This window comes from Symsagittifera roscoffensis, unplaced genomic scaffold (genome assembly GCF_963678635.1).
Source record: "Symsagittifera roscoffensis unplaced genomic scaffold, txSymRosc1.1 SCAFFOLD_197, whole genome shotgun sequence".
Classification (NCBI taxonomy): domain Eukaryota; kingdom Metazoa; phylum Xenacoelomorpha; order Acoela; family Convolutidae; genus Symsagittifera; species Symsagittifera roscoffensis.
In genome coordinates, this window is record NW_026971392.1 from 40,659 (window position 1) to 66,092 (window position 25,434).

Sequence of the window (25,434 nt, forward strand, 5' to 3'; positions counted from 1 at the left end):
GACCATTTATGGCATGATAGCCGCACATTCACTGTAAGTGGCATATGAATGGATACCAGCCAGGATACTGTCAGTTGCTTTTAGCCTAATTGTTGTGATAAACTTATTAAATAGGTAAGTATTCAAATCTATTTGATAAGTTTTCTTTGAATGCACTCTGCGACAGCGGAGGGCAGCCCAATTTTCTTAAAAAATGCAAGAAAAAAAATTGCACTAACTTAAAAGTTAGCTTTTAGGCCAATTTTCGTCCAAAATGGCCGAAATTCGGGTCCCCCCAAATTTTCAACTGATGATTACTCCACGTACACTTAAGCTACAAACGTCGTTTTGGGCTCGTTGGAATCGTCCTGAGCTGTAATTTATGAAACAAGATGAAAAAAATGATGTTTCAACGAAAAAAACCAAAAATTTTGAAAATTTCATTTTTTGCACCACGCTCGATTAGGCTTAACTTTTTGGCATCACCGAGATTTCAAAAGCTTATAACTTTGTGTTGGACCGACGAAATTGGTTCATTTTCTCAGTCCCCCAAGATTTGACCATGATCTTATGATCCAAATAATAAAATTTGAAAATTTTAAAATTTTTGGGCAAGTTATGGCCGTTCGCGCAATTCACCAGGCTCGATTGGGCTTAACTTTTTGACATCACCGAAATTCAAAAGGCTATAACTCAAAGACCCCAAAAGTTATCTCCAATATTTTTGGCCTATCAGCAGCTGATTGTACACAAAATTGATACTGCAAAAGAAATTTTTCGGTTTTCTGTTGTTTTGACCAAAATTTGACCCATTGAAAATTTTTGCACCACGCTCGATTAGGCTTAACTTTTTGACATCACCGAACTTTAAACAGCAATAACTCTTAGCGTATAAAAGTAAAAGAGATACTTTTGCTTTAAATAAAAGCCTACAACACCTGGTGTTCCCAGGCGGTCTCCCATCCAAGTACTAACCAGGCCCAATGTTGCTTAACTTCGGTGATCGGACGAGAACCGGTGCATTCAACATGGTATGGTCGTAGGCATTTGAGTTACTCCGCTTTCACTTATATCCTTACTAGCATATGTCTATGTACATTAGTTTTAAAACACTCGCCCTCGCGCGAGAGTAAAAATATGCTCTTATACCATGTAAAATTTTGCACGCTCACGTTATAATTTATGCATTTCAAACAAAATTTTGAAAATTGACATTGTTTGGAATTTTTTTGGCCCAATGTGTTAAATGGCCAAATCGGCTGGTCAAAACCTATGGAGCGTGTACAAGGTGCCTTGAATGACCATTTATGGCATGATAGCCGCACATTCACTGTAAGTGGCATATGAATGGATACCAGCCAGGATACTGTCAGTTGCTTTTAGCCTAATTGTTGTGATAAACTTATTAAATAGGTAAGTATTCAAATCTATTTGATAAGTTTTCTTTGAATGCACTCTGCGACAGCGGAGGGCAGCCCAATTTTCTTAAAAAATGCAAGAAAAAAAATTGCACTAACTTAAAAGTTAGCTTTTAGGCCAATTTTCGTCCAAAATGGCCGAAATTCGGGTCCCCCCAAATTTTCAACTGATGATTACTCCACGTACACTTAAGCTACAAACGTCGTTTTGGGCTCGTTGGAATCGTCCTGAGCTGTAATTTATGAAACAAGATGAAAAAAATGATGTTTCAACGAAAAAAACCAAAAATTTTGAAAATTTCATTTTTTGCACCACGCTCGATTAGGCTTAACTTTTTGGCATCACCGAGATTTCAAAAGCTTATAACTTTGTGTTGGACCGACGAAATTGGTTCATTTTCTCAGTCCCCCAAGATTTGACCATGATCTTATGATCCAAATAATAAAATTTGAAAATTTTAAAATTTTTGGGCAAGTTATGGCCGTTAGCGCAATTCACCAGGCTCGATTGGGCTTAACTTTTTGACATCACCGAAATTCAAAAGGCTATAACTCAAAGACCCCAAAAGTTATCTCCAATATTTTTGGCCTATCAGCAGCTGATTGTACACAAAATTGATACTGCAAAAGAAATTTTTCGGTTTTCTGTTGTTTTGACCAAAATTTGACCCATTGAAAATTTTTGCACCACGCTCGATTAGGCTTAACTTTTTGACATCACCGAACTTTAAACAGCAATAACTCTTAGCGTATAAAAGTAAAAGAGATACTTTTGCTTTAAATAAAAGCCTACAACACCTGGTGTTCCCAGGCGGTCTCCCATCCAAGTACTAACCAGGCCCAATGTTGCTTAACTTCGGTGATCGGACGAGAACCGGTGCATTCAACATGGTATGGTCGTAGGCATTTGAGTTACTCCGCTTTCACTTATATCCTTACTAGCATATGTCTATGTACATTAGTTTTAAAACACTCGCCCTCGCGCGAGAGTAAAAATATGCTCTTATACCATGTAAAATTTTGCACGCTCACGTTATAATTTATGCATTTCAAACAAAATTTTGAAAATTGACATTGTTTGGAATTTTTTTGGCCCAATGTGTTAAATGGCCAAATCGGCTGGTCAAAACCTATGGAGCGTGTACAAGGTGCCTTGAATGACCATTTATGGCATGAAAGCCGCACATTCACTGTAAGTGGCATATGAATGGATACCAGCCAGGATACTGTCAGTTGCTTTTAGCCTAATTGTTGTGATAAACTTATTAAATAGGTAAGTATTCAAATCTATTTGATAAGTTTTCTTTGAATGCACTCTGCGACAGCGGAGGGCAGCCCAATTCTCTTAAAAAATGCAAGAAAAAAAATTGCACTAACTTAAAAGTTAGCTTTTAGGCCAATTTTCGTCCAAAATGGCCGAAATTCGGGTCCCCCCAAATTTTCAACTGATGATTACTCCACGTACACTTAAGCTACAAACGTCGTTTTGGGCTCGTTGGAATCGTCCTGAGCTGTAATTTATGAAACAAGATGAAAAAAATGATGTTTCAACGAAAAAAACCAAAAATTTTGAAAATTTCATTTTTTGCACCACGCTCGATTAGGCTTAACTTTTTGGCATCACCGAGATTTCAAAAGCTTATAACTTTGTGTTGGACCGACGAAATTGGTTCATTTTCTCAGTCCCCCAAGATTTGACCATGATCTTATGATCCAAATAATAAAATTTGAAAATTTTAAAATTTTTGGGCAAGTTATGGCCGTTCGCGCAATTCACCAGGCTCGATTGGGCTTAACTTTTTGACATCACCGAAATTCAAAAGGCTATAACTCAAAGACCCCAAAAGTTATCTCCAATATTTTTGGCCTATCAGCAGCTGATTGTACACAAAATTGATACTGCAAAAGAAATTTTTCGGTTTTCTGTTGTTTTGACCAAAATTTGACCCATTGAAAATTTTTGCACCACGCTCGATTAGGCTTAACTTTTTGACATCACCGAACTTTAAACAGCAATAACTCTTAGCGTATAAAAGTAAAAGAGATACTTTTGCTTTAAATAAAAGCCTACAACACCTGGTGTTCCCAGGCGGTCTCCCATCCAAGTACTAACCAGGCCCAATGTTGCTTAACTTCGGTGATCGGACGAGAACCGGTGCATTCAACATGGTATGGTCGTAGGCATTTGAGTTACTCCGCTTTCACTTATATCCTTACTAGCATATGTCTATGTACATTAGTTTTAAAACACTCGCCCTCGCGCGAGAGTAAAAATATGCTCTTATACCATGTAAAATTTTGCACGCTCACGTTATAATTTATGCATTTCAAACAAAATTTTGAAAATTGACATTGTTTGGAATTTTTTTGGCCCAATGTGTTAAATGGCCAAATCGGCTGGTCAAAACCTATGGAGCGTGTACAAGGTGCCTTGAATGACCATTTATGGCATGATAGCCGCACATTCACTGTAAGTGGCATATGAATGGATACCAGCCAGGATACTGTCAGTTGCTTTTAGCCTAATTGTTGTGATAAACTTATTAAATAGGTAAGTATTCAAATCTATTTGATAAGTTTTCTTTGAATGCACTCTGCGACAGCGGAGGGCAGCCCAATTTTCTTAAAAAATGCAAGAAAAAAAATTGCACTAACTTAAAAGTTAGCTTTTAGGCCAATTTTCGTCCAAAATGGCCGAAATTCGGGTCCCCCCAAATTTTCAACTGATGATTACTCCACGTACACTTAAGCTACAAACGTCGTTTTGGGCTCGTTGGAATCGTCCTGAGCTGTAATTTATGAAACAAGATGAAAAAAATGATGTTTCAACGAAAAAAACCAAAAATTTTGAAAATTTCATTTTTTGCACCACGCTCGATTAGGCTTAACTTTTTGGCATCACCGAGATTTCAAAAGCTTATAACTTTGTGTTGGACCGACGAAATTGGTTCATTTTCTCAGTCCCCCAAGATTTGACCATGATCTTATGATCCAAATAATAAAATTTGAAAATTTTAAAATTTTTGGGCAAGTTATGGCCGTTCGCGCAATTCACCAGGCTCGATTGGGCTTAACTTTTTGACATCACCGAAATTCAAAAGGCTATAACTCAAAGACCCCAAAAGTTATCTCCAATATTTTTGGCCTATCAGCAGCTGATTGTACACAAAATTGATACTGCAAAAGAAATTTTTCGGTTTTCTGTTGTTTTGACCAAAATTTGACCCATTGAAAATTTTTGCACCACGCTCGATTAGGCTTAACTTTTTGACATCACCGAACTTTAAACAGCAATAACTCTTAGCGTATAAAAGTAAAAGAGATACTTTTGCTTTAAATAAAAGCCTACAACACCTGGTGTTCCCAGGCGGTCTCCCATCCAAGTACTAACCAGGCCCAATGTTGCTTAACTTCGGTGATCGGACGAGAACCGGTGCATTCAACATGGTATGGTCGTAGGCATTTGAGTTACTCCGCTTTCACTTATATCCTTACTAGCATATGTCTATGTACATTAGTTTTAAAACACTCGCCCTCGCGCGAGAGTAAAAATATGCTCTTATACCATGTAAAATTTTGCACGCTCACGTTATAATTTATGCATTTCAAACAAAATTTTGAAAATTGACATTGTTTGGAATTTTTTTGGCCCAATGTGTTAAATGGCCAAATCGGCTGGTCAAAACCTATGGAGCGTGTACAAGGTGCCTTGAATGACCATTTATGGCATGATAGCCGCACATTCACTGTAAGTGGCATATGAATGGATACCAGCCAGGATACTGTCAGTTGCTTTTAGCCTAATTGTTGTGATAAACTTATTAAATAGGTAAGTATTCAAATCTATTTGATAAGTTTTCTTTGAATGCACTCTGCGACAGCGGAGGGCAGCCCAATTCTCTTAAAAAATGCAAGAAAAAAAATTGCACTAACTTAAAAGTTAGCTTTTAGGCCAATTTTCGTCCAAAATGGCCGAAATTCGGGTCCCCCCAAATTTTCAACTGATGATTACTCCACGTACACTTAAGCTACAAACGTCGTTTTGGGCTCGTTGGAATCGTCCTGAGCTATAATTTATGAAACAAGATGAAAAAAATGATGTTTCAACGAAAAAAACCAAAAATTTTGAAAATTTCATTTTTTGCACCACGCTCGATTAGGCTTAACTTTTTGGCATCACCGAGATTTCAAAAGCTTATAACTTTGTGTTGGACCGACGAAATTGGTTCATTTTCTCAGTCCCCCAAGATTTGACCATGATCTTATGATCCAAATAATAAAATTTGAAAATTTTAAAATTTTTGGGCAAGTTATGGCCGTTCGCGCAATTCACCAGGCTCGATTGGGCTTAACTTTTTGACATCACCGAAATTCAAAAGGCTATAACTCAAAGACCCCAAAAGTTATCTCCAATATTTTTGGCCTATCAGCAGCTGATTGTACACAAAATTGATACTGCAAAAGAAATTTTTCGGTTTTCTGTTGTTTTGACCAAAATTTGACCCATTGAAAATTTTTGCACCACGCTCGATTAGGCTTAACTTTTTGACATCACCGAACTTTAAACAGCAATAACTCTTAGCGTATAAAAGTAAAAGAGATACTTTTGCTTTAAATAAAAGCCTACAACACCTGGTGTTCCCAGGCGGTCTCCCATCCAAGTACTAACCAGGCCCAATGTTGCTTAACTTCGGTGATCGGACGAGAACCGGTGCATTCAACATGGTATGGTCGTAGGCATTTGAGTTACTCCGCTTTCACTTATATCCTTACTAGCATATGTCTATGTACATTAGTTTTAAAACACTCGCCCTCGCGCGAGAGTAAAAATATGCTCTTATACCATGTAAAATTTTGCACGCTCACGTTATAATTTATGCATTTCAAACAAAATTTTGAAAATTGACATTGTTTGGAATTTTTTTGGCCCAATGTGTTAAATGGCCAAATCGGCTGGTCAAAACCTATGGAGCGTGTACAAGGTGCCTTGAATGACCATTTATGGCATGATAGCCGCACATTCACTGTAAGTGGCATATGAATGGATACCAGCCAGGATACTGTCAGTTGCTTTTAGCCTAATTGTTGTGATAAACTTATTAAATAGGTAAGTATTCAAATCTATTTGATAAGTTTTCTTTGAATGCACTCTGCGACAGCGGAGGGCAGCCCAATTTTCTTAAAAAATGCAAGAAAAAAAATTGCACTAACTTAAAAGTTAGCTTTTAGGCCAATTTTCGTCCAAAATGGCCGAAATTCGGGTCCCCCCAAATTTTCAACTGATGATTACTCCACGTACACTTAAGCTACAAACGTCGTTTTGGGCTCGTTGGAATCGTCCTGAGCTGTAATTTATGAAACAAGATGAAAAAAATGATGTTTCAACGAAAAAAACCAAAAATTTTGAAAATTTCATTTTTTGCACCACGCTCGATTAGGCTTAACTTTTTGGCATCACCGAGATTTCAAAAGCTTATAACTTTGTGTTGGACCGACAAAATTGGTTCATTTTCTCAGTCCCCCAAGATTTGACCATGATCTTATGATCCAAATAATAAAATTTGAAAATTTTAAAATTTTTGGGCAAGTTATGGCCGTTCGCGCAATTCACCAGGCTCGATTGGGCTTAACTTTTTGACATCACCGAAATTCAAAAGGCTATAACTCAAAGACCCCAAAAGTTATCTCCAATATTTTTGGCCTATCAGCAGCTGATTGTACACAAAATTGATACTGCAAAAGAAATTTTTCGGTTTTCTGTTGTTTTGACCAAAATTTGACCCATTGAAAATTTTTGCACCACGCTCGATTAGGCTTAACTTTTTGACATCACCGAACTTTAAACAGCAATAACTCTTAGCGTATAAAAGTAAAAGAGATACTTTTGCTTTAAATAAAAGCCTACAACACCTGGTGTTCCCAGGCGGTCTCCCATCCAAGTACTAACCAGGCCCAATGTTGCTTAACTTCGGTGATCGGACGAGAACCGGTGCATTCAACATGGTATGGTCGTAGGCATTTGAGTTACTCCGCTTTCACTTATATCCTTACTAGCATATGTCTATGTACATTAGTTTTAAAACACTCGCCCTCGCGCGAGAGTAAAAATATGCTCTTATACCATGTAAAATTTTGCACGCTCACGTTATAATTTATGCATTTCAAACAAAATTTTGAAAATTGACATTGTTTGGAATTTTTTTGGCCCAATGTGTTAAATGGCCAAATCGGCTGGTCAAAACCTATGGAGCGTGTACAAGGTGCCTTGAATGACCATTTATGGCATGATAGCCGCACATTCACTGTAAGTGGCATATGAATGGATACCAGCCAGGATACTGTCAGTTGCTTTTAGCCTAATTGTTGTGATAAACTTATTAAATAGGTAAGTATTCAAATCTATTTGATAAGTTTTCTTTGAATGCACTCTGCGACAGCGGAGGGCAGCCCAATTCTCTTAAAAAATGCAAGAAAAAAAATTGCACTAACTTAAAAGTTAGCTTTTAGGCCAATTTTCGTCCAAAATGGCCGAAATTCGGGTCCCCCCAAATTTTCAACTGATGATTACTCCACGTACACTTAAGCTACAAACGTCGTTTTGGGCTCGTTGGAATCGTCCTGAGCTATAATTTATGAAACAAGATGAAAAAAATGATGTTTCAACGAAAAAAACCAAAAATTTTGAAAATTTCATTTTTTGCACCACGCTCGATTAGGCTTAACTTTTTGGCATCACCGAGATTTCAAAAGCTTATAACTTTGTGTTGGACCGACGAAATTGGTTCATTTTCTCAGTCCCCCAAGATTTGACCATGATCTTATGATCCAAATAATAAAATTTGAAAATTTTAAAATTTTTGGGCAAGTTATGGCCGTTCGCGCAATTCACCAGGCTCGATTGGGCTTAACTTTTTGACATCACCGAAATTCAAAAGGCTATAACTCAAAGACCCCAAAAGTTATCTCCAATATTTTTGGCCTATCAGCAGCTGATTGTACACAAAATTGATACTGCAAAAGAAATTTTTCGGTTTTCTGTTGTTTTGACCAAAATTTGACCCATTGAAAATTTTTGCACCACGCTCGATTAGGCTTAACTTTTTGACATCACCGAACTTTAAACAGCAATAACTCTTAGCGTATAAAAGTAAAAGAGATACTTTTGCTTTAAATAAAAGCCTACAACACCTGGTGTTCCCAGGCGGTCTCCCATCCAAGTACTAACCAGGCCCAATGTTGCTTAACTTCGGTGATCGGACGAGAACCGGTGCATTCAACATGGTATGGTCGTAGGCATTTGAGTTACTCCGCTTTCACTTATATCCTTACTAGCATATGTCTATGTACATTAGTTTTAAAACACTCGCCCTCGCGCGAGAGTAAAAATATGCTCTTATACCATGTAAAATTTTGCACGCTCACGTTATAATTTATGCATTTCAAACAAAATTTTGAAAATTGACATTGTTTGGAATTTTTTTGGCCCAATGTGTTAAATGGCCAAATCGGCTGGTCAAAACCTATGGAGCGTGTACAAGGTGCCTTGAATGACCATTTATGGCATGATAGCCGCACATTCACTGTAAGTGGCATATGAATGGATACCAGCCAGGATACTGTCAGTTGCTTTTAGCCTAATTGTTGTGATAAACTTATTAAATAGGTAAGTATTCAAATCTATTTGATAAGTTTTCTTTGAATGCACTCTGCGACAGCGGAGGGCAGCCCAATTTTCTTAAAAAATGCAAGAAAAAAAATTGCACTAAATTAAAAGTTAGCTTTTAGGCCAATTTTCGTCCAAAATGGCCGAAATTCGGGTCCCCCCAAATTTTCAACTGATGATTACTCCACGTACACTTAAGCTACAAACGTCGTTTTGGGCTCGTTGGAATCGTCCTGAGCTGTAATTTATGAAACAAGATGAAAAAAATGATGTTTCAACGAAAAAAACCAAAAATTTTGAAAATTTCATTTTTTGCACCACGCTCGATTAGGCTTAACTTTTTGGCATCACCGAGATTTCAAAAGCTTATAACTTTGTGTTGGACCGACAAAATTGGTTCATTTTCTCAGTCCCCCAAGATTTGACCATGATCTTATGATCCAAATAATAAAATTTGAAAATTTTAAAATTTTTGGGCAAGTTATGGCCGTTCGCGCAATTCACCAGGCTCGATTGGGCTTAACTTTTTGACATCACCGAAATTCAAAAGGCTATAACTCAAAGACCCCAAAAGTTATCTCCAATATTTTTGGCCTATCAGCAGCTGATTGTACACAAAATTGATACTGCAAAAGAAATTTTTCGGTTTTCTGTTGTTTTGACCAAAATTTGACCCATTGAAAATTTTTGCACCACGCTCGATTAGGCTTAACTTTTTGACATCACCGAACTTTAAACAGCAATAACTCTTAGCGTATAAAAGTAAAAGAGATACTTTTGCTTTAAATAAAAGCCTACAACACCTGGTGTTCCCAGGCGGTCTCCCATCCAAGTACTAACCAGGCCCAATGTTGCTTAACTTCGGTGATCGGACGAGAACCGGTGCATTCAACATGGTATGGTCGTAGGCATTTGAGTTACTCCGCTTTCACTTATATCCTTACTAGCATATGTCTATGTACATTAGTTTTAAAACACTCGCCCTCGCGCGAGAGTAAAAATATGCTCTTATACCATGTAAAATTTTGCACGCTCACGTTATAATTTATGCATTTCAAACAAAATTTTGAAAATTGACATTGTTTGGAATTTTTTTGGCCCAATGTGTTAAATGGCCAAATCGGCTGGTCAAAACCTATGGAGCGTGTACAAGGTGCCTTGAATGACCATTTATGGCATGATAGCCGCACATTCACTGTAAGTGGCATATGAATGGATACCAGCCAGGATACTGTCAGTTGCTTTTAGCCTAATTGTTGTGATAAACTTATTAAATAGGTAAGTATTCAAATCTATTTGATAAGTTTTCTTTGAATGCACTCTGCGACAGCGGAGGGCAGCCCAATTCTCTTAAAAAATGCAAGAAAAAAAATTGCACTAACTTAAAAGTTAGCTTTTAGGCCAATTTTCGTCCAAAATGGCCGAAATTCGGGTCCCCCCAAATTTTCAACTGATGATTACTCCACGTACACTTAAGCTACAAACGTCGTTTTGGGCTCGTTGGAATCGTCCTGAGCTATAATTTATGAAACAAGATGAAAAAAATGATGTTTCAACGAAAAAAACCAAAAATTTTGAAAATTTCATTTTTTGCACCACGCTCGATTAGGCTTAACTTTTTGGCATCACCGAGATTTCAAAAGCTTATAACTTTGTGTTGGACCGACGAAATTGGTTCATTTTCTCAGTCCCCCAAGATTTGACCATGATCTTATGATCCAAATAATAAAATTTGAAAATTTTAAAATTTTTGGGCAAGTTATGGCCGTTCGCGCAATTCACCAGGCTCGATTGGGCTTAACTTTTTGACATCACCGAAATTCAAAAGGCTATAACTCAAAGACCCCAAAAGTTATCTCCAATATTTTTGGCCTATCAGCAGCTGATTGTACACAAAATTGATACTGCAAAAGAAATTTTTCGGTTTTCTGTTGTTTTGACCAAAATTTGACCCATTGAAAATTTTTGCACCACGCTCGATTAGGCTTAACTTTTTGACATCACCGAACTTTAAACAGCAATAACTCTTAGCGTATAAAAGTAAAAGAGATACTTTTGCTTTAAATAAAAGCCTACAACACCTGGTGTTCCCAGGCGGTCTCCCATCCAAGTACTAACCAGGCCCAATGTTGCTTAACTTCGGTGATCGGACGAGAACCGGTGCATTCAACATGGTATGGTCGTAGGCATTTGAGTTACTCCGCTTTCACTTATATCCTTACTAGCATATGTCTATGTACATTAGTTTTAAAACACTCGCCCTCGCGCGAGAGTAAAAATATGCTCTTATACCATGTAAAATTTTGCACGCTCACGTTATAATTTATGCATTTCAAACAAAATTTTGAAAATTGACATTGTTTGGAATTTTTTTGGCCCAATGTGTTAAATGGCCAAATCGGCTGGTCAAAACCTATGGAGCGTGTACAAGGTGCCTTGAATGACCATTTATGGCATGATAGCCGCACATTCACTGTAAGTGGCATATGAATGGATACCAGCCAGGATACTGTCAGTTGCTTTTAGCCTAATTGTTGTGATAAACTTATTAAATAGGTAAGTATTCAAATCTATTTGATAAGTTTTCTTTGAATGCACTCTGCGACAGCGGAGGGCAGCCCAATTTTCTTAAAAAATGCAAGAAAAAAAATTGCACTAACTTAAAAGTTAGCTTTTAGGCCAATTTTCGTCCAAAATGGCCGAAATTCGGGTCCCCCCAAATTTTCAACTGATGATTACTCCACGTACACTTAAGCTACAAACGTCGTTTTGGGCTCGTTGGAATCGTCCTGAGCTGTAATTTATGAAACAAGATGAAAAAAATGATGTTTCAACGAAAAAAACCAAAAATTTTGAAAATTTCATTTTTTGCACCACGCTCGATTAGGCTTAACTTTTTGGCATCACCGAGATTTCAAAAGCTTATAACTTTGTGTTGGACCGACGAAATTGGTTCATTTTCTCAGTCCCCCAAGATTTGACCATGATCTTATGATCCAAATAATAAAATTTGAAAATTTTAAAATTTTTGGGCAAGTTATGGCCGTTCGCGCAATTCACCAGGCTCGATTGGGCTTAACTTTTTGACATCACCGAAATTCAAAAGGCTATAACTCAAAGACCCCAAAAGTTATCTCCAATATTTTTGGCCTATCAGCAGCTGATTGTACACAAAATTGATACTGCAAAAGAAATTTTTCGGTTTTCTGTTGTTTTGACCAAAATTTGACCCATTGAAAATTTTTGCACCACGCTCGATTAGGCTTAACTTTTTGACATCACCGAACTTTAAACAGCAATAACTCTTAGCGTATAAAAGTAAAAGAGATACTTTTGCTTTAAATAAAAGCCTACAACACCTGGTGTTCCCAGGCGGTCTCCCATCCAAGTACTAACCAGGCCCAATGTTGCTTAACTTCGGTGATCGGACGAGAACCGGTGCATTCAACATGGTATGGTCGTAGGCATTTGAGTTACTCCGCTTTCACTTATATCCTTACTAGCATATGTCTATGTACATTAGTTTTAAAACACTCGCCCTCGCGCGAGAGTAAAAATATGCTCTTATACCATGTAAAATTTTGCACGCTCACGTTATAATTTATGCATTTCAAACAAAATTTTGAAAATTGACATTGTTTGGAATTTTTTTGGCCCAATGTGTTAAATGGCCAAATCGGCTGGTCAAAACCTATGGAGCGTGTACAAGGTGCCTTGAATGACCATTTATGGCATGATAGCCGCACATTCACTGTAAGTGGCATATGAATGGATACCAGCCAGGATACTGTCAGTTGCTTTTAGCCTAATTGTTGTGATAAACTTATTAAATAGGTAAGTATTCAAATCTATTTGATAAGTTTTCTTTGAATGCACTCTGCGACAGCGGAGGGCAGCCCAATTCTCTTAAAAAATGCAAGAAAAAAAATTGCACTAACTTAAAAGTTAGCTTTTAGGCCAATTTTCGTCCAAAATGGCCGAAATTCGGGTCCCCCCAAATTTTCAACTGATGATTACTCCACGTACACTTAAGCTACAAACGTCGTTTTGGGCTCGTTGGAATCGTCCTGAGCTATAATTTATGAAACAAGATGAAAAAAATGATGTTTCAACGAAAAAAACCAAAAATTTTGAAAATTTCATTTTTTGCACCACGCTCGATTAGGCTTAACTTTTTGGCATCACCGAGATTTCAAAAGCTTATAACTTTGTGTTGGACCGACGAAATTGGTTCATTTTCTCAGTCCCCCAAGATTTGACCATGATCTTATGATCCAAATAATAAAATTTGAAAATTTTAAAATTTTTGGGCAAGTTATGGCCGTTCGCGCAATTCACCAGGCTCGATTGGGCTTAACTTTTTGACATCACCGAAATTCAAAAGGCTATAACTCAAAGACCCCAAAAGTTATCTCCAATATTTTTGGCCTATCAGCAGCTGATTGTACACAAAATTGATACTGCAAAAGAAATTTTTCGGTTTTCTGTTGTTTTGACCAAAATTTGACCCATTGAAAATTTTTGCACCACGCTCGATTAGGCTTAACTTTTTGACATCACCGAACTTTAAACAGCAATAACTCTTAGCGTATAAAAGTAAAAGAGATACTTTTGCTTTAAATAAAAGCCTACAACACCTGGTGTTCCCAGGCGGTCTCCCATCCAAGTACTAACCAGGCCCAATGTTGCTTAACTTCGGTGATCGGACGAGAACCGGTGCATTCAACATGGTATGGTCGTAGGCATTTGAGTTACTCCGCTTTCACTTATATCCTTACTAGCATATGTCTATGTACATTAGTTTTAAAACACTCGCCCTCGCGCGAGAGTAAAAATATGCTCTTATACCATGTAAAATTTTGCACGCTCACGTTATAATTTATGCATTTCAAACAAAATTTTGAAAATTGACATTGTTTGGAATTTTTTTGGCCCAATGTGTTAAATGGCCAAATCGGCTGGTCAAAACCTATGGAGCGTGTACAAGGTGCCTTGAATGACCATTTATGGCATGATAGCCGCACATTCACTGTAAGTGGCATATGAATGGATACCAGCCAGGATACTGTCAGTTGCTTTTAGCCTAATTGTTGTGATAAACTTATTAAATAGGTAAGTATTCAAATCTATTTGATAAGTTTTCTTTGAATGCACTCTGCGACAGCGGAGGGCAGCCCAATTTTCTTAAAAAATGCAAGAAAAAAAATTGCACTAACTTAAAAGTTAGCTTTTAGGCCAATTTTCGTCCAAAATGGCCGAAATTCGGGTCCCCCCAAATTTTCAACTGATGATTACTCCACGTACACTTAAGCTACAAACGTCGTTTTGGGCTCGTTGGAATCGTCCTGAGCTGTAATTTATGAAACAAGATGAAAAAAATGATGTTTCAACGAAAAAAACCAAAAATTTTGAAAATTTCATTTTTTGCACCACGCTCGATTAGGCTTAACTTTTTGGCATCACCGAGATTTCAAAAGCTTATAACTTTGTGTTGGACCGACAAAATTGGTTCATTTTCTCAGTCCCCCAAGATTTGACCATGATCTTATGATCCAAATAATAAAATTTGAAAATTTTAAAATTTTTGGGCAAGTTATGGCCGTTCGCGCAATTCACCAGGCTCGATTGGGCTTAACTTTTTGACATCACCGAAATTCAAAAGGCTATAACTCAAAGACCCCAAAAGTTATCTCCAATATTTTTGGCCTATCAGCAGCTGATTGTACACAAAATTGATACTGCAAAAGAAATTTTTCGGTTTTCTGTTGTTTTGACCAAAATTTGACCCATTGAAAATTTTTGCACCACGCTCGATTAGGCTTAACTTTTTGACATCACCGAACTTTAAACAGCAATAACTCTTAGCGTATAAAAGTAAAAGAGATACTTTTGCTTTAAATAAAAGCCTACAACACCTGGTGTTCCCAGGCGGTCTCCCATCCAAGTACTAACCAGGCCCAATGTTGCTTAACTTCGGTGATCGGACGAGAACCGGTGCATTCAACATGGTATGGTCGTAGGCATTTGAGTTACTCCGCTTTCACTTATATCCTTACTAGCATATGTCTATGTACATTAGTTTTAAAACACTCGCCCTCGCGCGAGAGTAAAAATATGCTCTTATACCATGTAAAATTTTGCACGCTCACGTTATAATTTATGCATTTCAAACAAAATTTTGAAAATTGACATTGTTTGGAATTTTTTTGGCCCAATGTGTTAAATGGCCAAATCGGCTGGTCAAAACCTATGGAGCGTGTACAAGGTGCCTTGAATGACCATTTATGGCATGATAGCCGCACATTCACTGTAAGTGGCATATGAATGGATACCAGCCAGGATACTGTCAGTTGCTTTTAGCCTAATTGTTGTGATAAACTTATTAAATAGGTAAGTATTCAAATCTATTTGATAAGTTTTCTTTGAATGCACTCTGCGACAGCGGAGGGCAGCCCAATTCTCTTAAAAAATGCAAGAAAAAAAATTGCACTAACTTAAAAGTTAGCTTTTAGGCCAATTTTCGTCCAAAATGGCCGAAATTCGGGTCCCCCCAAATTTTCAACTGATGATTACTCCACGTACACTTAAGCTACAAACGTCGTTTTGGGCTCGTTGGAATCGTCCTGAGCTATAATTTATGAAACAAGATGAAAAAAATGATGTTTCAACGAAAAAAACCAAAAATTTTGAAAATTTCATTTTTTGCACCACGCTCGATTAGGCTTAACTTTTTGGCATCACCGAGATTTCAAAAGCTTATAACTTTGTGTTGGACCGACAAAATTGGTTCATTTTCTCAGTCCCCCAAGATTTGACCATGATCTTATGATCCAAATAATAAAATTTGAAAATTTTAAAATTTTTGGGCAAGTTATGGCCGTTCGCGCAATTCACCAGGCTCGATTGGGCTTAACTTTTTGACATCACCGAAATTCAAAAGGCTATAACTCAAAGACCCCAAAAGTTATCTCCAATATTTTTGGCCTATCAGCAGCTGATTGTACACAAAATTGATACTGCAAAAGAAATTTTTCGGTTTTCTGTTGTTTTGACCAAAATTTGACCCATTGAAAATTTTTGCACCACGCTCGATTAGGCTTAACTTTTTGACATCACCGAACTTTAAACAGCAATAACTCTTAGCGTATAAAAGTAAAAGAGATACTTTTGCTTTAAATAAAAGCCTACAACACCTGGTGTTCCCAGGCGGTCTCCCATCCAAGTACTAACCAGGCCCAATGTTGCTTAACTTCGGTGATCGGACGAGAACCGGTGCATTCAACATGGTATGGTCGTAGGCATTTGAGTTACTCCGCTTTCACTTATATCCTTACTAGCATATGTCTATGTACATTAGTTTTAAAACACTCGCCCTCGCGCGAGAGTAAAAATATGCTCTTATACCATGTAAAATTTTGCACGCTCACGTTATAATTTATGCATTTCAAACAAAATTTTGAAAATTGACATTGTTTGGAATTTTTTTGGCCCAATGTGTTAAATGGCCAAATCGGCTGGTCAAAACCTATGGAGCGTGTACAAGGTGCCTTGAATGACCATTTATGGCATGATAGCCGCACATTCACTGTAAGTGGCATATGAATGGATACCAGCCAGGATACTGTCAGTTGCTTTTAGCCTAATTGTTGTGATAAACTTATTAAATAGGTAAGTATTCAAATCTATTTGATAAGTTTTCTTTGAATGCACTCTGCGACAGCGGAGGGCAGCCCAATTTTCTTAAAAAATGCAAGAAAAAAAATTGCACTAACTTAAAAGTTAGCTTTTAGGCCAATTTTCGTCCAAAATGGCCGAAATTCGGGTCCCCCCAAATTTTCAACTGATGATTACTCCACGTACACTTAAGCTACAAACGTCGTTTTGGGCTCGTTGGAATCGTCCTGAGCTGTAATTTATGAAACAAGATGAAAAAAATGATGTTTCAACGAAAAAAACCAAAAATTTTGAAAATTTCATTTTTTGCACCACGCTCGATTAGGCTTAACTTTTTGGCATCACCGAGATTTCAAAAGCTTATAACTTTGTGTTGGACCGACAAAATTGGTTCATTTTCTCAGTCCCCCAAGATTTGACCATGATCTTATGATCCAAATAATAAAATTTGAAAATTTTAAAATTTTTGGGCAAGTTATGGCCGTTCGCGCAATTCACCAGGCTCGATTGGGCTTAACTTTTTGACATCACCGAAATTCAAAAGGCTATAACTCAAAGACCCCAAAAGTTATCTCCAATATTTTTGGCCTATCAGCAGCTGATTGTACACAAAATTGATACTGCAAAAGAAATTTTTCGGTTTTCTGTTGTTTTGACCAAAATTTGACCCATTGAAAATTTTTGCACCACGCTCGATTAGGCTTAACTTTTTGACATCACCGAACTTTAAACAGCAATAACTCTTAGCGTATAAAAGTAAAAGAGATACTTTTGCTTTAAATAAAAGCCTACAACACCTGGTGTTCCCAGGCGGTCTCCCATCCAAGTACTAACCAGGCCCAATGTTGCTTAACTTCGGTGATCGGACGAGAACCGGTGCATTCAACATGGTATGGTCGTAGGCATTTGAGTTACTCCGCTTTCACTTATATCCTTACTAGCATATGTCTATGTACATTAGTTTTAAAACACTCGCCCTCGCGCGAGAGTAAAAATATGCTCTTATACCATGTAAAATTTTGCACGCTCACGTTATAATTTATGCATTTCAAACAAAATTTTGAAAATTGACATTGTTTGGAATTTTTTTGGCCCAATGTGTTAAATGGCCAAATCGGCTGGTCAAAACCTATGGAGCGTGTACAAGGTGCCTTGAATGACCATTTATGGCATGATAGCCGCACATTCACTGTAAGTGGCATATGAATGGATACCAGCCAGGATACTGTCAGTTGCTTTTAGCCTAATTGTTGTGATAAACTTATTAAATAGGTAAGTATTCAAATCTATTTGATAAGTTTTCTTTGAATGCACTCTGCGACAGCGGAGGGCAGCCCAATTCTCTTAAAAAATGCAAGAAAAAAAATTGCACTAACTTAAAAGTTAGCTTTTAGGCCAATTTTCGTCCAAAATGGCCGAAATTCGGGTCCCCCCAAATTTTCAACTGATGATTACTCCACGTACACTTAAGCTACAAACGTCGTTTTGGGCTCGTTGGAATCGTCCTGAGCTATAATTTATGAAACAAGATGAAAAAAATGATGTTTCAACGAAAAAAACCAAAAATTTTGAAAATTTCATTTTTTGCACCACGCTCGATTAGGCTTAACTTTTTGGCATCACCGAGATTTCAAAAGCTTATAACTTTGTGTTGGACCGACGAAATTGGTTCATTTTCTCAGTCCCCCAAGATTTGACCATGATCTTATGATCCAAATAATAAAATTTGAAAATTTTAAAATTTTTGGGCAAGTTATGGCCGTTCGCGCAATTCACCAGGCTCGATTGGGCTTAACTTTTTGACATCACCGAAATTCAAAAGGCTATAACTCAAAGACCCCAAAAGTTATCTCCAATATTTTTGGCCTATCAGCAGCTGATTGTACACAAAATTGATACTGCAAAAGAAATTTTTCGGTTTTCTGTTGTTTTGACCAAAATTTGACCCATTGAAAATTTTTGCACCACGCTCGATTAGGCTTAACTTTTTGACATCACCGAACTTTAAACAGCAATAACTCTTAGCGTATAAAAGTAAAAGAGATACTTTTGCTTTAAATAAAAGCCTACAACACCTGGTGTTCCCAGGCGGTCTCCCATCCAAGTACTAACCAGGCCCAATGTTGCTTAACTTCGGTGATCGGACGAGAACCGGTGCATTCAACATGGTATGGTCGTAGGCATTTGAGTTACTCCGCTTTCACTTATATCCTTACTAGCATATGTCTATGTACATTAGTTTTAAAACACTCGCCCTCGCGCGAGAGTAAAAATATGCTCTTATACCATGTAAAATTTTGCACGCTCACGTTATAATTTATGCATTTCAAACAAAATTTTGAAAATTGACATTGTTTGGAATTTTTTTGGCCCAATGTGTTAAATGGCCAAATCGGCTGGTCAAAACCTATGGAGCGTGTACAAGGTGCCTTGAATGACCATTTATGGCATGATAGCCGCACATTCACTGTAAGTGGCATATGAATGGATACCAGCCAGGATACTGTCAGTTGCTTTTAGCCTAATTGTTGTGATAAACTTATTAAATAGGTAAGTATTCAAATCTATTTGATAAGTTTTCTTTGAATGCACTCTGCGACAGCGGAGGGCAGCCCAATTCTCTTAAAAAATGCAAGAAAAAAAATTGCACTAACTTAAAAGTTAGCTTTTAGGCCAATTTTCGTCCAAAATGGCCGAAATTCGGGTCCCCCCAAATTTTCAACTGATGATTACTCCACGTACACTTAAGCTACAAACGTCGTTTTGGGCTCGTTGGAATCGTCCTGAGCTATAATTTATGAAACAAGATGAAAAAAATGATGTTTCAACGAAAAAAACCAAAAATTTTGAAAATTTCATTTTTTGCACCACGCTCGATTAGGCTTAACTTTTTGGCATCACCGAGATTTCAAAAGCTTATAACTTTGTGTTGGACCGACGAAATTGGTTCATTTTCTCAGTCCCCCAAGATTTGACCATGATCTTATGATCCAAATAATAAAATTTGAAAATTTTAAAATTTTTGGGCAAGTTATGGCCGTTCGCGCAATTCACCAGGCTCGATTGGGCTTAACTTTTTGACATCACCGAAATTCAAAAGGCTATAACTCAAAGACCCCAAAAGTTATCTCCAATATTTTTGGCCTATCAGCAGCTGATTGTACACAAAATTGATACTGCAAAAGAAATTTTTCGGTTTTCTGTTGTTTTGACCAAAATTTGACCCATTGAAAATTTTTGCACCACGCTCGATTAGGCTTAACTTTTTGACATCACCGAACTTTAAACAGCAATAACTCTTAGCGTATAAAAGTAAAAGAGATACTTTTGCTTTAAATAAAAGCCTACAACACCTGGTGTTCCCAGGCGGTCTCCCATCCAAGTACTAACCAGGCCCAATGTTGCTTAACTTCGGTGATCGGACGAGAACCGGTGCATTCAACATGGTATGGTCGTAGGCATTTGAGTTACTCCGCTTTCACTTATATCCTTACTAGCATATGTCTATGTACATTAGTTTTAAAACACTCGCCCTCGCGCGAGAGTAAAAATATGCTCTTATACCATGTAAAATTTTGCACGCTCACGTTATAATTTATGCATTTCAAACAAAATTTTGAAAATTGACATTGTTTGGAATTTTTTTGGCCCAATGTGTTAAATGGCCAAATCGGCTGGTCAAAACCTATGGAGCGTGTACAAGGTGCCTTGAATGACCATTTATGGCATGATAGCCGCACATTCACTGTAAGTGGCATATGAATGGATACCAGCCAGGATACTGTCAGTTGCTTTTAGCCTAATTGTTGTGATAAACTTATTAAATAGGTAAGTATTCAAATCTATTTGATAAGTTTTCTTTGAATGCACTCTGCGACAGCGGAGGGCAGCCCAATTCTCTTAAAAAATGCAAGAAAAAAAATTGCACTAACTGAAAAGTTAGCTTTTAGGCCAATTTTCGTCCAAAATGGCCGAAATTCGGGTCCCCCCAAATTTTCAACTGATGATTACTCCACGTACACTTAAGCTACAAACGTCGTTTTGGGCTCGTTGGAATCGTCCTGAGCTATAATTTATGAAACAAGATGAAAAAAATGATGTTTCAACGAAAAAACCAAAAATTTTGAAAATTTCATTTTTTGCACCACGCTCGATTAGGCTTAACTTTTTGGCATCACCGAGATTTCAAAAGCTTATAACTTTGTGTTGGACCGACGAAATTGGTTCATTTTCTCAGTCCCCCAAGATTTGACCATGATCTTATGATCCAAATAATAAAATTTGAAAATTTTAAAATTTTTGGGCAAGTTATGGCCGTTCGCGCAATTCACCAGGCTCGATTGGGCTTAACTTTTTGACATCACCGAAATTCAAAAGGCTATAACTCAAAGACCCCAAAAGTTATCTCCAATATTTTTGGCCTATCAGCAGCTGATTGTACACAAAATTGATACTGCAAAAGAAATTTTTCGGTTTTCTGTTGTTTTGACCAAAATTTGACCCATTGAAAATTTTTGCACCACGCTCGATTAGGCTTAACTTTTTGACATCACCGAACTTTAAACAGCAATAACTCTTAGCGTATAAAAGTAAAAGAGATACTTTTGCTTTAAATAAAAGCCTACAACACCTGGTGTTCCCAGGCGGTCTCCCATCCAAGTACTAACCAGGCCCAATGTTGCTTAACTTCGGTGATCGGACGAGAACCGGTGCATTCAACATGGTATGGTCGTAGGCATTTGAGTTACTCCGCTTTCACTTATATCCTTACTAGCATATGTCTATGTACATTAGTTTTAAAACACTCGCCCTCGCGCGAGAGTAAAAATATGCTCTTATACCATGTAAAATTTTGCACGCTCACGTTATAATTTATGCATTTCAAACAAAATTTTGAAAATTGACATTGTTTGGAATTTTTTTGACCCAATGTGTTAAATGGCCAAATCGGCTGGTCAAAACCTATGGAGCGTGTACAAAGTGCCTTGAATGACCATTTATGGCATGATAGCCGCACATTCACTGTAAGTGGCATATGAATGGATACCAGCCAGGATACTGTCAGTTGCTTTTAGCCTAATTGTTGTGATAAACTTATTAAATAGGTAAGTATTCAAATCTATTTGATAAGTTTTCTTTGAATGCACTCTGCGACAGCGGAGGGCAGCCCAATTTTCTTAAAAAATGCAAGAAAAAAAATTGCACTAACTTAAAAGTTAGCTTTTAGGCCAATTTTCGTCCAAAATGGCCGAAATTCGGGTCCCCCCAAATTTTCAACTGATGATTACTCCACGTACACTTAAGCTACAAACGTCGTTTTGGGCTCGTTGGAATCGTCCTGAGCTGTAATTTATGAAACAAGATGAAAAAAATGATGTTTCAACGAAAAAAACCAAAAATTTTGAAAATTTCATTTTTTGCACCACGCTCGATTAGGCTTAACTTTTTGGCATCACCGAGATTTCAAAAGCTTATAACTTTGTGTTGGACCGACGAAATTGGTTCATTTTCTCAGTCCCCCAAGATTTGACCATGATCTTATGATCCAAATAATAAAATTTGAAAATTTTAAAATTTTTGGGCAAGTTATGGCCGTTCGCGCAATTCACCAGGCTCGATTGGGCTTAACTTTTTGACATCACCGAAATTCAAAAGGCTATAACTCAAAGACCCCAAAAGTTATCTCCAATATTTTTGGCCTATCAGCAGCTGATTGTACACAAAATTGATACTGCAAAAGAAATTTTTCGGTTTTCTGTTGTTTTGACCAAAATTTGACCCATTGAAAATTTTTGCACCACGCTCGATTAGGCTTAACTTTTTGACATCACCGAACTTTAAACAGCAATAACTCTTAGCGTATAAAAGTAAAAGAGATACTTTTGCTTTAAATAAAAGCCTACAACACCTGGTGTTCCCAGGCGGTCTCCCATCCAAGTACTAACCAGGCCCAATGTTGCTTAACTTCGGTGATCGGACGAGAACCGGTGCATTCAACATGGTATGGTCGTAGGCATTTGAGTTACTCCGCTTTCACTTATATCCTTACTAGCATATGTCTATGTACATTAGTTTTAAAACACTCGCCCTCGCGCGAGAGTAAAAATATGCTCTTATACCATGTAAAATTTTGCACGCTCACGTTATAATTTATGCATTTCAAACAAAATTTTGAAAATTGACATTGTTTGGAATTTTTTTGGCCCAATGTGTTAAATGGCCAAATCGGCTGGTCAAAACCTATGGAGCGTGTACAAGGTGCCTTGAATGACCATTTATGGCATGAAAGCCGCACATTCACTGTAAGTGGCATATGAATGGATACCAGCCAGGATACTGTCAGTTGCTTTTAGCCTAATTGTTGTGATAAACTTATTAAATAGGTAAGTATTCAAATCTATTTGATAAGTTTTCTTTGAATGGACTCTGCGACAGCGGAGGGCAGCCCAATTCTCTTAAAAAATGCAAGAAAAAAAATTGCACTAACTTAAAAGTTAGCTTTTAGGCCAATTTTCGTCCAAAATGGCCGAAATTCGGGTCCCCCCAAATTTTCAACTGATGATTACTCCACGTACACTTAAGCTACAAACGTCGTTTTGGGCTCGTTGGAATCGTCCTGAGCTGTAATTTATGAAACAAGATGAAAAAAATGATGTTTCAACGAAAAAAACCAAAAATTTTGAAAATTTCATTTTTTGCACCACGCTCGATTAGGCTTAACTTTTTGGCATCACCGAGATTTCAAAAGCTTATAACTTTGTGTTGGACCGACGAAATTGGTTCATTTTCTCAGTCCCCCAAGATTTGACCATGATCTTATGATCCAAATAATAAAATTTGAAAATTTTAAAATTTTTGGGCAAGTTATGGCCGTTCGCGCAATTCACCAGGCTCGATTGGGCTTAACTTTTTGACATCACCGAAATTCAAAAGGCTATAACTCAAAGACCCCAAAAGTTATCTCCAATATTTTTGGCCTATCAGCAGCTGATTGTACACAAAATTGATACTGCAAAAGAAATTTTTCGGTTTTCTGTTGTTTTGACCAAAATTTGACCCATTGAAAATTTTTGCACCACGCTCGATTAGGCTTAACTTTTTGACATCACCGAACTTTAAACAGCAATAACTCTTAGCGTATAAAAGTAAAAGAGATACTTTTGCTTTAAATAAAAGCCTACAACACCTGGTGTTCCCAGGCGGTCTCCCATCCAAGTACTAACCAGGCCCAATGTTGCTTAACTTCGGTGATCGGACGAGAACCGGTGCATTCAACATGGTATGGTCGTAGGCATTTGAGTTACTCCGCTTTCACTTATATCCTTACTAGCATATGTCTATGTACATTAGTTTTAAAACACTCGCCCTCGCGCGAGAGTAAAAATATGCTCTTATACCATGTAAAATTTTGCACGCTCACGTTATAATTTATGCATTTCAAACAAAATTTTGAAAATTGACATTGTTTGGAATTTTTTTGGCCCAATGTGTTAAATGGCCAAATCGGCTGGTCAAAACCTATGGAGCGTGTACAAGGTGCCTTGAATGACCATTTATGGCATGATAGCCGCACATTCACTGTAAGTGGCATATGAATGGATACCAGCCAGGATACTGTCAGTTGCTTTTAGCCTAATTGTTGTGATAAACTTATTAAATAGGTAAGTATTCAAATCTATTTGATAAGTTTTCTTTGAATGCACTCTGCGACAGCGGAGGGCAGCCCAATTCTCTTAAAAAATGCAAGAAAAAAAATTGCACTAACTTAAAAGTTAGCTTTTAGGCCAATTTTCGTCCAAAATGGCCGAAATTCGGGTCCCCCCAAATTTTCAACTGATGATTACTCCACGTACACTTAAGCTACAAACGTCGTTTTGGGCTCGTTGGAATCGTCCTGAGCTATAATTTATGAAACAAGATGAAAAAAATGATGTTTCAACGAAAAAAACCAAAAATTTTGAAAATTTCATTTTTTGCACCACGCTCGATTAGGCTTAACTTTTTGGCATCACCGAGATTTCAAAAGCTTATAACTTTGTGTTGGACCGACGAAATTGGTTCATTTTCTCAGTCCCCCAAGATTTGACCATGATCTTATGATCCAAATAATAAAATTTGAAAATTTTAAAATTTTTGGGCAAGTTATGGCCGTTCGCGCAATTCACCAGGCTCGATTGGGCTTAACTTTTTGACATCACCGAAATTCAAAAGGCTATAACTCAAAGACCCCAAAAGTTATCTCCAATATTTTTGGCCTATCAGCAGCTGATTGTACACAAAATTGATACTGCAAAAGAAATTTTTCGGTTTTCTGTTGTTTTGACCAAAATTTGACCCATTGAAAATTTTTGCACCACGCTCGATTAGGCTTAACTTTTTGACATCACCGAACTTTAAACAGCAATAACTCTTAGCGTATAAAAGTAAAAGAGATACTTTTGCTTTAAATAAAAGCCTACAACACCTGGTGTTCCCAGGCGGTCTCCCATCCAAGTACTAACCAGGCCCAATGTTGCTTAACTTCGGTGATCGGACGAGAACCGGTGCATTCAACATGGTATGGTCGTAGGCATTTGAGTTACTCCGCTTTCACTTATATCCTTACTAGCATATGTCTATGTACATTAGTTTTAAAACACTCGCCCTCGCGCGAGAGTAAAAATATGCTCTTATACCATGTAAAATTTTGCACGCTCACGT

General features: G+C 37.4%; 20 non-coding genes across 20 annotated transcripts; all 20 read right to left on the reverse strand.

The window, feature by feature from the left end:
* Positions 1-905: 905 nt before the first annotated feature.
* On the reverse strand, positions 906-1,024 carry LOC134856404 (5S ribosomal RNA). Its single transcript, XR_010164783.1, has one exon. It is a non-coding gene; the product is annotated as a 5S ribosomal RNA (ribosomal RNA).
* Positions 1,025-2,183: 1,159 nt separating this feature from the next.
* LOC134856405 (5S ribosomal RNA) lies at positions 2,184-2,302 on the reverse strand. Its single transcript, XR_010164784.1, has one exon. It is a non-coding gene; the product is annotated as a 5S ribosomal RNA (ribosomal RNA).
* Positions 2,303-3,461: 1,159 nt separating this feature from the next.
* Positions 3,462-3,580, reverse strand: LOC134856406 (5S ribosomal RNA). The gene has a single exon (XR_010164785.1). It is a non-coding gene; the product is annotated as a 5S ribosomal RNA (ribosomal RNA).
* A 1,159-nt stretch (positions 3,581-4,739) lies between these two features.
* Positions 4,740-4,858, reverse strand: LOC134856407 (5S ribosomal RNA). The gene has a single exon (XR_010164786.1). It is a non-coding gene; the product is annotated as a 5S ribosomal RNA (ribosomal RNA).
* A 1,159-nt stretch (positions 4,859-6,017) lies between these two features.
* On the reverse strand, positions 6,018-6,136 carry LOC134856408 (5S ribosomal RNA). The gene has a single exon (XR_010164787.1). It is a non-coding gene; the product is annotated as a 5S ribosomal RNA (ribosomal RNA).
* Positions 6,137-7,295: 1,159 nt separating this feature from the next.
* On the reverse strand, positions 7,296-7,414 carry LOC134856409 (5S ribosomal RNA). The gene has a single exon (XR_010164788.1). It is a non-coding gene; the product is annotated as a 5S ribosomal RNA (ribosomal RNA).
* A 1,159-nt stretch (positions 7,415-8,573) lies between these two features.
* Positions 8,574-8,692, reverse strand: LOC134856410 (5S ribosomal RNA). Its single transcript, XR_010164789.1, has one exon. It is a non-coding gene; the product is annotated as a 5S ribosomal RNA (ribosomal RNA).
* A 1,159-nt stretch (positions 8,693-9,851) lies between these two features.
* LOC134856411 (5S ribosomal RNA) lies at positions 9,852-9,970 on the reverse strand. The gene has a single exon (XR_010164790.1). It is a non-coding gene; the product is annotated as a 5S ribosomal RNA (ribosomal RNA).
* Positions 9,971-11,129: 1,159 nt separating this feature from the next.
* LOC134856413 (5S ribosomal RNA) lies at positions 11,130-11,248 on the reverse strand. Its single transcript, XR_010164792.1, has one exon. It is a non-coding gene; the product is annotated as a 5S ribosomal RNA (ribosomal RNA).
* Positions 11,249-12,407: 1,159 nt separating this feature from the next.
* LOC134856414 (5S ribosomal RNA) lies at positions 12,408-12,526 on the reverse strand. The gene has a single exon (XR_010164793.1). It is a non-coding gene; the product is annotated as a 5S ribosomal RNA (ribosomal RNA).
* Positions 12,527-13,685: 1,159 nt separating this feature from the next.
* Positions 13,686-13,804, reverse strand: LOC134856416 (5S ribosomal RNA). The gene has a single exon (XR_010164794.1). It is a non-coding gene; the product is annotated as a 5S ribosomal RNA (ribosomal RNA).
* A 1,159-nt stretch (positions 13,805-14,963) lies between these two features.
* On the reverse strand, positions 14,964-15,082 carry LOC134856417 (5S ribosomal RNA). Its single transcript, XR_010164795.1, has one exon. It is a non-coding gene; the product is annotated as a 5S ribosomal RNA (ribosomal RNA).
* Positions 15,083-16,241: 1,159 nt separating this feature from the next.
* LOC134856418 (5S ribosomal RNA) lies at positions 16,242-16,360 on the reverse strand. Its single transcript, XR_010164796.1, has one exon. It is a non-coding gene; the product is annotated as a 5S ribosomal RNA (ribosomal RNA).
* A 1,159-nt stretch (positions 16,361-17,519) lies between these two features.
* Positions 17,520-17,638, reverse strand: LOC134856419 (5S ribosomal RNA). The gene has a single exon (XR_010164797.1). It is a non-coding gene; the product is annotated as a 5S ribosomal RNA (ribosomal RNA).
* A 1,159-nt stretch (positions 17,639-18,797) lies between these two features.
* Positions 18,798-18,916, reverse strand: LOC134856420 (5S ribosomal RNA). The gene has a single exon (XR_010164798.1). It is a non-coding gene; the product is annotated as a 5S ribosomal RNA (ribosomal RNA).
* Positions 18,917-20,075: 1,159 nt separating this feature from the next.
* LOC134856421 (5S ribosomal RNA) lies at positions 20,076-20,194 on the reverse strand. Its single transcript, XR_010164799.1, has one exon. It is a non-coding gene; the product is annotated as a 5S ribosomal RNA (ribosomal RNA).
* Positions 20,195-21,352: 1,158 nt separating this feature from the next.
* LOC134856422 (5S ribosomal RNA) lies at positions 21,353-21,471 on the reverse strand. The gene has a single exon (XR_010164800.1). It is a non-coding gene; the product is annotated as a 5S ribosomal RNA (ribosomal RNA).
* Positions 21,472-22,630: 1,159 nt separating this feature from the next.
* On the reverse strand, positions 22,631-22,749 carry LOC134856423 (5S ribosomal RNA). Its single transcript, XR_010164801.1, has one exon. It is a non-coding gene; the product is annotated as a 5S ribosomal RNA (ribosomal RNA).
* Positions 22,750-23,908: 1,159 nt separating this feature from the next.
* On the reverse strand, positions 23,909-24,027 carry LOC134856425 (5S ribosomal RNA). The gene has a single exon (XR_010164803.1). It is a non-coding gene; the product is annotated as a 5S ribosomal RNA (ribosomal RNA).
* A 1,159-nt stretch (positions 24,028-25,186) lies between these two features.
* LOC134856426 (5S ribosomal RNA) lies at positions 25,187-25,305 on the reverse strand. Its single transcript, XR_010164804.1, has one exon. It is a non-coding gene; the product is annotated as a 5S ribosomal RNA (ribosomal RNA).
* Positions 25,306-25,434: the final 129 nt, after the last annotated feature.